Raw genomic sequence first — 9,251 nt, 5'->3', positions numbered from 1 at the left:
ATATATCCATTGGTGACGTCAAAACAAAAGCTATTTCGGTTTAAAAAAATGCGCTTTATCTGCACAAGAGTTATGCACAATTTATACTTGTTTTTCATTCTTAAAAAATGCGCTAAAATAGGACAGATGAAATTCTTAGTTGCGGTATTAACGAGAGTTTAAAATTCTATAAGCTTTATCATTGGCAAATTCATACATTTCTATCTGTGTGATTCTGTAATTTTAAAATACTTTTGGAAGTTCAAATTCTTAACGTATCACGAAATTCCAGAATTCTTGGTACTTGGGAAACATTAGGGGATTGTAGACAAATATTTGCATGTGGTGGTGTTATAATTCTGCAAAAAATTAAATTTTTCGGTGTTTAAGGTAGTTCATCTAAAACTTAAAAGAACTAAATTTAAGTTATCGTCAAGTGAAATAGTAAAGGTTCTTTTAACGGTTTGCCTGTATTCAGAAAAAGTTAGTTCAAGTGTGAGTAAACAAAGCAGTTGTCAGTAAAATATTTCTAAAAAGTTTGTCTATCATTAAAAGTTAAAAGTTTCTACCGTCCAAACAGCCACCGAAATTTTCATATTATTATTCATATTCATATTATTTATCAAGCCAGTTCGAGTCATTGAGTTCAGTTTATTACAGAACTGAAGTTTCCTGTTTTTTTGTGTCCTCGGTAAGCGCACCTGAATACCACAAACCTTTAACGGTCAAACCATTTGGATTCTTAAAAAAAATGTAAGTAATTTTAAGATTTTTTAATTGTATTTCTCGACCGTGCTGGGAGGTATAATATCCAAACACGTTTTGTAAGCTTTTCTTTCTTGCAGGGATTTTGTTTTCCTTGCTTCATGTGTTTCGAAATCAATTTTTGTCATTGTCTTCATATCAGATTTTTCTATAAGGCTCCAAGATTTATTTCAGGTGTTAATCAAAAGTTGAGTAATAAATTTTTTGGAATATCCGGAAGTTGACCGAGGCCACCGAGACGTCAGGATTTTTCTTGTAGCAGATTCCGGATGTTTAAGAGGAAAGATTATAAATTTCTAAGTTATGTTGTCCTGGTAGGACTAGAATTTAAATATTTAGGAATTTAGGTTTTTTTAGCGTATTTTCCTCAAAGTGAAAAATCGCTATTGGCTGCACTTTGACTTCGTCCGTCCGTCTGTCCGTCACACGTACTCCTTCTAAACCACTGAACCGATTTTGGCGATATAGGGCTCATTTGAAAGGGCTTGGGCCAAGGATTCCGTGCATACCCATATTTTTTGGTTTTGCGAATGCGCAGTGTCAAAAATTTGGTTTAACGCATGTGCGATGCTAACTTTTTTATTTATGAAGATATTAAATGAAACTTTATATGGAAACATTACGAATATAAGTAAAAGAAACTAAAACTAATACCGGTTTCAAAATTACTGTTAACGCATGCTGTACGTAAGGTTTTATTTATGTGGTATTCAATGAAATTTCTAATGTAGACAATGCGCAATGCTATTTACGAAAGCAATTATAAAAAGTTCCATATGTAGAGACTTCGAATCGAATAAAAGTAAAACTAATGCCCATTTCAATATTTGTATTTGTATACGCTCCACTATTTTTCATTAAACTGTATAGACTTAGACGATAGGCAACTCATTTGAAAGAGAATGGGGTAAGGATCTCGTGCCAACCGGTATTTTTTCCTGGTCCTAGCATTAATATTATTAGGAGGAAAATACGCTCTTGTCATTTATGTTTGCATAATGACTTTTTAAACTTGTTTTATGTAGGTACTTATCCTTTCTATGCGAAATGATCTAGACTAACTCCGAGCGTTTTCATGCAAGGCCGATATGTAATGACGTCTTGGTCCTATTGAACCAAGAGCAACTAAAGACAACGCCGTGTGATGGGTGGGATATTTGAACTGGCTACCGAATATTCAAACTACGCGAATTTGTTATAATGTGTATTGGTTGGTTTTTTGTGTTGTGTCAAATATTAATTCCTCAGAGGTTAGGAATTCTAATACAGCCTTATGATTCGACATTTCATAAATTTACTTGACAATTAGTCTGATATGCATTCATGTCATTCCAAACAATTAACAATTTTGCTTTACAGTTAGGATTAATTTGTTGGCTTGTTTTTTCTGGGTCAGTTCTTTTTTTTCCCAAATTCTTGATTCTTCAACACTCGCTTGCTGTACAGGGATGGAAAGGAATTATTGACGGTCTGTCTTATGATAACCTTGAAAGAAACCCAATAAGTATTATGAGTGTGAAGAGAGACTACGCAACAAACTAAAAGCGCTGATGCCATTCGTGCATCTTTTGAGTAGGCTAGTATCAACGACACATTAATTTCTTCTGTCAATGTCAACATTGGTAAAGGTATATCTCTCTCACACTTATACTGTGCGATCAAAAATGAGTTGCTGTCGAGTCGCCTTTGAAATTTTTGTTTATATGGTATTTAACTTGAACTTCCAAAGGCGACTCCACAGCAACTCATTTCTGATCGCCCGTTATAATGTTATAACGGGCGATCAAAAATGAGGTGTTGTCGAGTCGCCTTTGGAAGTTCAATCCCATGCAAAACAAAAATTCCAAAGGTCACTCGACAGCAACTCATTTTTGATCGCATAGTATTCTTTCTACCCAAAATCGTCCTAAAACCTTCATTTTCATGCCTACTTTCTGTCAGGAAATTTTAGTTTCCATGACAGAGGCAGAGCAGATTTTACCGGTTGCACCGTCACTTTACTGGCCGCATTTGTTACATTTCCAAATGTCTATAATGACTCCTATCATCACTGACAGATTGACATTAATCGAAAGTTCTATATAAAAATTGAAATTTTATATTAAAATACGATGTCGGGTAAAATTTAATACAAAACTTGTCAGTAAAATGACATTACCTGACTCGGAAATTAAAGTACTCGGCCCCACAGAAGCCTCGTACTTCAATGTGTGCCAGTAATGTAGCATTTTTCGGACGGTATTGCTTTGGGGTAAAAAATGATCCCTCACTTTTTTACGGAAATACGCGTTTTGAAGCACCAGAAATATGAATCGAACAAAATTTCGACTATCTGGGTCGGTCGGTCTGTCGGTTCGACTGTACTCTCATTTCCCGTTAACCGGCTGAACCTATTGGAACCAAATTCGGTACACACTATATTCTTAAGACATAAAAGAAAGAGCTGAAAAGCTTTAGGACAGGACGCGCATGCGCAAATGTATGGAAGGTATCTCTGCTAGCTATAGCAATTTTTTTCTAGATCTAGATTATCTAGATTCTGTAAACTACACTCAAAGAAGTAGAGCAATGTTATTGCCGCGGTTTTCTACGCTTTCTTTTGAATGTGAAGCTATGTTTTTGGTGGCATATGAATAATACTAAAAGACATTATACTTTTATAAATTTATTTTAATTGGAATGTTTAACTCAAAAAGCCATTTATCGTATACAATCGCCAGAAATTTGGTAGTGAACGTCCGCCTTACTTTCCGCCTAATCCCAATCCGCAACAGGTCTGTCCAGACGGGCAGATTCCAGGACCGGCACCGAACACGCAAAGGTTTACACATGAATATGGAGCTTCGCAAAATTGGGCTGTAAAACGAAATGAAAGTAACAAGAGAGTCCAAATACAAAATAGCAAAGTAAAACTTCAGAAGTTAGTCAATATTTACCAGCAACTGGAGACCAGAAAACTGCAGCCATGGCGACAATAACGAACAGTAGGACCTTCATTGTGAGTTTTGGAATGATTTAGCATAAACAAACAGCCATAGCCCTTTTATATGATTTTGCCGCCTTCGGCAACCACAACGGTATACGCAGATAAGCAAAATTTTGTTAATTACCCCGAATAATCAAATGCACTTGGATAACGAATTAGATATGGTTCATAATCCAAGTATCTAATCCAGTAGATTTATTTATACAACGGAAAATTTTAGTGCGAAACTCATTTCCAAATTCCTAAATACCACGATCAATTAAAGTCATACATTTTTTGGAATTTTGAATAATCATTTTCTGCATGCTCATCTTATGATTCCAAAGATTTCAAAAATTCAGATTACAAAAAAACGTTTCATCTCAAAGCTCAAAGTTTTGACTACCTCCTTGAAGTTCAACAGCCCTCTCTAAAGGATATTGCTCAAATTTACGGTTTAAGCGATTCCAAAATTTCCAACATTTCAAATCTACGATCAGGGCACCACAAGATTTAAAGTAAAGTAGAAAAGCACTGTTTTTAGATTCTTAAAATACATCAGATTTTTAACATCCTTCAAATCCTTCATTTTTTGGAGTTTCACCATCCAGATTTTTTGATTCATTCTTTTTTTGCAATTATTAATTGATTTTGTTTATAAAACGCTTTCTCTTCAACAGATTTTCAATTTTTTCGTTTTCACTTACTCCTCAGATTTTTAAAATTCCTTGGATTCTTGCACTTTGTCAGGTACATCCATTTCTTCAGATTCCTAATATTCCAGTTTCTTAGATTTATTTCAGTTTTTAAAAGTTTTGTTTTAAATTTTTAAGATAGTTACGATTCTTGGAATCTTTCCAATTTTTCAAACTATTTGGATCCTTAGAAATTTTGAAACGGATCTTTCTAATTCTATGGATTCTTTGGCTTCCTTCAGTCCTCCTTAATCTAATATATTTTTGAAATCCTTGAACATTATTATATTTCTTCGATTTTTTTGCTTGTTCGGATACTGGCAACCCCGTTGTTTAGATTCGTTATGTGCTACGAAATATTCGAAGTTCTCTGATTCTGTCTCGTTTTTAAATTCTTCAAATGCTTCGGGAATAAACTTCTTCACATTCTCCACGTGCTTCAAACCCTTTCTTCAAGTTCCTCAAGTTTTTCATAAGTTTACCATTTTTGGTACGTATGCTTCAAATTTTTCGATCTTCAAAGAAAGCGCACTATCAACAGCGAATCTGGGCTTTTTAGCGTATTTTTGCAAATTTATTTGTAAAAAGGTAACTTTTTAATCTCACTTTGGTCGGCTGGCTGGCTGGCAGCAAATGCGGGCTCGCAGAAGAACGCTTGTAGAAAGACGAGTGAACATGTATCTAGCGGGGCCGTGTAATTAACAACTTTAAGGACGGGTCTACCGTCTGCATGATGTGGGGTCGGCGACATCTGAGCGTCATCCCCGATCGTGTTATGCCAACCTCGAGATTTTTCAGTTTTTTCCTATCTTTATCTACAGTTTTGGTCCATTTGCTTCCAAATGTGTCATCGGAAAGATGAACCACCTTTTGCAAGGCGCGCGTCTTCGAGGGGTAGTCGACTTTGGGCGCCCAAAAGCTTCTTAGAGCTCTAATTGTTGTCCCTCTTTCTCGTGTCGCCAATAGAAGCTCGAGCTATGAGAAGTGCTCAAAAGTCTTTTGTGGCAGGTTTTTAGCGAAATCCACCAAAATGCGAATTGCGGGTGAACGGGACGTCGGAACTTCGTACCGGCAAAAGGTATATGGTAACCCCCGTCCCCCGACGAGATCTTACTGATGGTGGAAACACTTCAAACTGGAATTGCGGGTGAATGGGACGTCGGAAGCGGGTACGGTCAAAGGGAATGTGGTAGCCCCCGACAAGATCTTACTAATGGTGGAGTCAAAACTTCAAACGCGAATTGCGGCTGCACGAGATGTCGGAAGTGGGTACCGACAAAGGTAATGTAGTACTCTTCGACAAAATCTTATTGATGGCGGAATCAAAACTGGCTAATAAAACACTGATCTGCCAACCAAAAATGCGCTAAAATCCCTTCTGTCTCACACGAGTACTTTGATCATTTTTAAACTCACACTCTCAGAACCTGTTTTTAGCGTATCTTGCTCAATGTGCAAAAACCGCTACTGGCTGCACTGTGACTTCCGCACGTCTGTCCGTCACACGTACTCCTTCTAAACCACTTAACCGATTTTGGCGATTGCTAAATTTTTTATTTATGAAGATATTTAAATGAAACTTTATATGTAAACACTACGAATATAAGTAAAATTAACGACAATGTTGTTTTGCGCATGCGCAATGCCAACTTCCTTATTTACTGAAGCATTTAAATGAAATTTAATACAAGGCACTTGGAATACAAGCAAATCTAACACCAATTTTAAAATTTGGTTTTGCGCATGCTTATTTATGAAAGCAGTTAACCGAAATATCATAGGTATGTAGGCACCTTGAATAAAACTAAAACTAATGCCGGTTCCAAAATTACTGTTAACGCATGCTGTATGTTTTATTTATGAAGGTATTCAATGAAATTTCTAATGTAGACAATGCGCAATGCTATTTACCACTATCCACTATTTTTCATTAAACTGTATAGACACGATAGGCGGCTTATTTGAAAGAGAATGGGGTAAGGATCTCGTGCCTACCGGTATTTTTTCCTGGTCCTAGCTTTAATATTATTAGGAGGAAAATACGCTCTCGTCATTTATGTGTGCATAATGACTTTTTAAACTTCTTATTTTCTTTTGTTCATCACCAAACGTAGCTACACAATATAGTAAAAATGCACGAAAGTGAACGGTAAGATTTATTCTAAGAAAACTGAAGGAGAAGACCTAAAATTGTCTGATCAAGTAAGAAAAGTTATAAGGGAAGCACGCGGGGAATTTTTCTGAAAAGATCATTTGAGCTACGTACCTGCCCAAAACTTGTTGAAAACTTGATCTTGCTTTGGACTTTAATATTTCCTCATTTTATTTGTTGCTAAACTAGACGAAATTAAATTCTTATAGGTAATGACATGTTAAATTTTAAAGTGAGTTCATCCAATATTTAAAAATATGCGTATTTTATTCAGTATCTAAGGTTCTTCCGCAGTATTTGTCGTAAATTTCGTACACGAGTTGAAATATATAGGTATCAAATATTGGAAACTATTCCTAAGAATATGTAATTTTTATGAATTGTAATGAAACCTGAAAGATTTGAGGATTTTTAAAGTCATGGTTTCTGTACAAAGTGGGCGTTTTTTTATGAACTCAATTTATCTTCGACTACTAATGACTTAATGACACTCGTCAAGTACTTCGAAATATAAAATATTATTTATTTATATACTCATGCAGTTTCATTTCTCGGTTTACTTATCGAATTTAGGTTAAGGATCGATTATACAACGTACCTACCTACCCACTATATTAGTGTAACTCGCTAGGCAATTAAATTACTTTATTTCGGTTATTAAATTAGGTAACAACATTTAAATTATCGGCGTTGTTACCGTCAATATTAAATTTAGCGCAATGTTGTCGATCGGAAAAATTTACAGTCTTAGTGCTTATTGAGTAATACCGACAGAATTTGACCGGCAATTATCGTGTAACCGACTATTAAGATTGGATTGAATGGGAAATAAAGATAACATAAACGTGCTTAATTTGTAAAACAATGAATTATTGAACGTATCTCAATTAAGCACGATTGCACGCAAGTACAGCAAAAAATTATTGGTAATTTTTTTACCTCGATAACGATAATTTAAGTTATTACTGCAAGCACAAATTGAGGTCAATTTTTCGAAAAAAAATTGATATCCGTTCGTAATTTCCTGTGGAGTTACAAAGCTTTTTATAATATTTTATACTTGCATATACAAAATTCTTGCAAAACTAAACTAAAATGGGAAAAATGTGTAAAATGCGTTATTTGTTTTGTGTTTTAAGGATGCGAAGGCACTCCAATTAACTGCACTTAAGGCTGTTACTCAACATCCTCTATCGCAAATTGAATCCTTTACTAATTCTGAATGCCTTTTGTTAATGTTACATGACCAAGGGATGATTCTTGGGAAAAGAATGTTATTGGTTACATAATTATCTACCACATCGCATTTATTTACGCAAATTAAGAAGCTATTTAGTTAAAAATGCGCTTATTTATGACGCACCAAAGGAAATGGAAATTTCAATCGCATTCAGAATTATGTGTAAGAAGGTGATAAATGAATGTTTTCGCATTTCCTAATTAGGACCAACGGTGGTCATCTAACCTTTCTACATTGATAAATGTATGAATATCTAAATCAGAAGTATATTTCGAAATCACTTTGCATACGACGGTTTTAAGGATGACTGCCTTTTAGATTACTTTGAAACGCGAAAAATTATAATTCGTTCTTGATCCAAGGCCATCTTTCTCAATATCTTGTCACTTGTGCTCTTGATTGACTAAGAACTAATTATTTTTGGTTTATTTCTTAAGAGACATTCTTTTTTTTGTACTGGTTCGATACTGTCTAAATTATCCACGGTTTGTTTTATTCTTATAGATCAGTCAATGGAGATAGCAAACATCCAAGTAAAGTACCTATCTATTTTAGGGTTCCTGTTGGTAGTTTATGCTCACGTTTGCAACTCCCAAAGACCTGTGGTGCTCGAAAAACAACGACATTTTAGCTCTTTCTACTAAATCTGCAAAACTATGCACGATAATTGGCATACATTTCGTAAACTAGTTAAATTTGCTACAATTTCAGACCAACCAGGACCTGTAGCTGTAATCAAAGATACAGTAAGGTAAAGAGAAACAACATTTTCCAAATGTAAAATTTTCGAGATTTCGGTATGTTTCTGACTGTTTTATATACCGGGTAGTGACGAAGAACGCACCATAAGAATTTCAATAGTAATTTCTTCATTTCTGGTTATTGATGGGTTCCCTAATATATTTTAGAGATAAAGTCTATTTAGTTTTTTGTAGAGAAAAAAATTACGAATCCATGCATAGGGACTATAGCTTTTAATTTTTGAACTTTAAAACCAAGAGACTGGCGATTTTCAGAAAATCAGTGGTTCCATAGTAGTTTGAGGTCACCCAGAGCTAACTAATGAGAAATGCAGAAGCTCTTGTTTGATTTCATAATTCCATGGCAATAAACGCCAAGTTTTTAATTTTTAAATTTTTACAGTTTCTGAGTTTATAAAATAGCGTTTTTTCCATCCGTCTGTCCGTCCGTCCGTCCGGACCCACTTCTGCCGTTTCGAACTATGTAATTCTAGGCCCTAGGGGAATGGTCCTAGAGTCCTCGAATTTTTTTGCAGTAGGTAGCCTATACCTTGAAGGTGTGCCAGACGGCCATCAAATTTCGCTGTCTAAAAGGCCCCCCCCCCCCACGAATTATTTCCTGAGATGCTGTTTTTGAAAATAAAAAGTGCATAACTTTTACATACGACAACCAATTGGTCTCAGATTTTGCATACGCGTGCCTTTAGTTGTGCAA

The 9,251-nt window shown here is 35.3% G+C and overlaps 1 long non-coding RNA gene across 1 annotated transcript; it reads right to left on the bottom strand.

Moving 5' to 3' along the window:
• Nucleotides 1-3,396: 3,396 nt before the first annotated feature.
• Nucleotides 3,397-3,822, bottom strand: LOC116169496. Its single transcript, XR_004144970.1, has 2 exons — nucleotides 3,681-3,822; nucleotides 3,397-3,600 (listed from the first exon to the last, which is right to left on the bottom strand). It is a non-coding gene; the product is annotated as an uncharacterized LOC116169496 (long non-coding RNA).
• Between the last annotated feature and the right edge of the window lie 5,429 nt (nucleotides 3,823-9,251).

This window comes from Photinus pyralis, unplaced genomic scaffold (assembly GCF_008802855.1).
Source record: "Photinus pyralis isolate 1611_PpyrPB1 unplaced genomic scaffold, Ppyr1.3 Ppyr1.4_LG4, whole genome shotgun sequence".
Taxonomy (NCBI): Eukaryota; Metazoa; Arthropoda; class Insecta; order Coleoptera; family Lampyridae; genus Photinus; species Photinus pyralis.
This window is presented reverse-complemented; position numbering and strand designations above follow the sequence as displayed.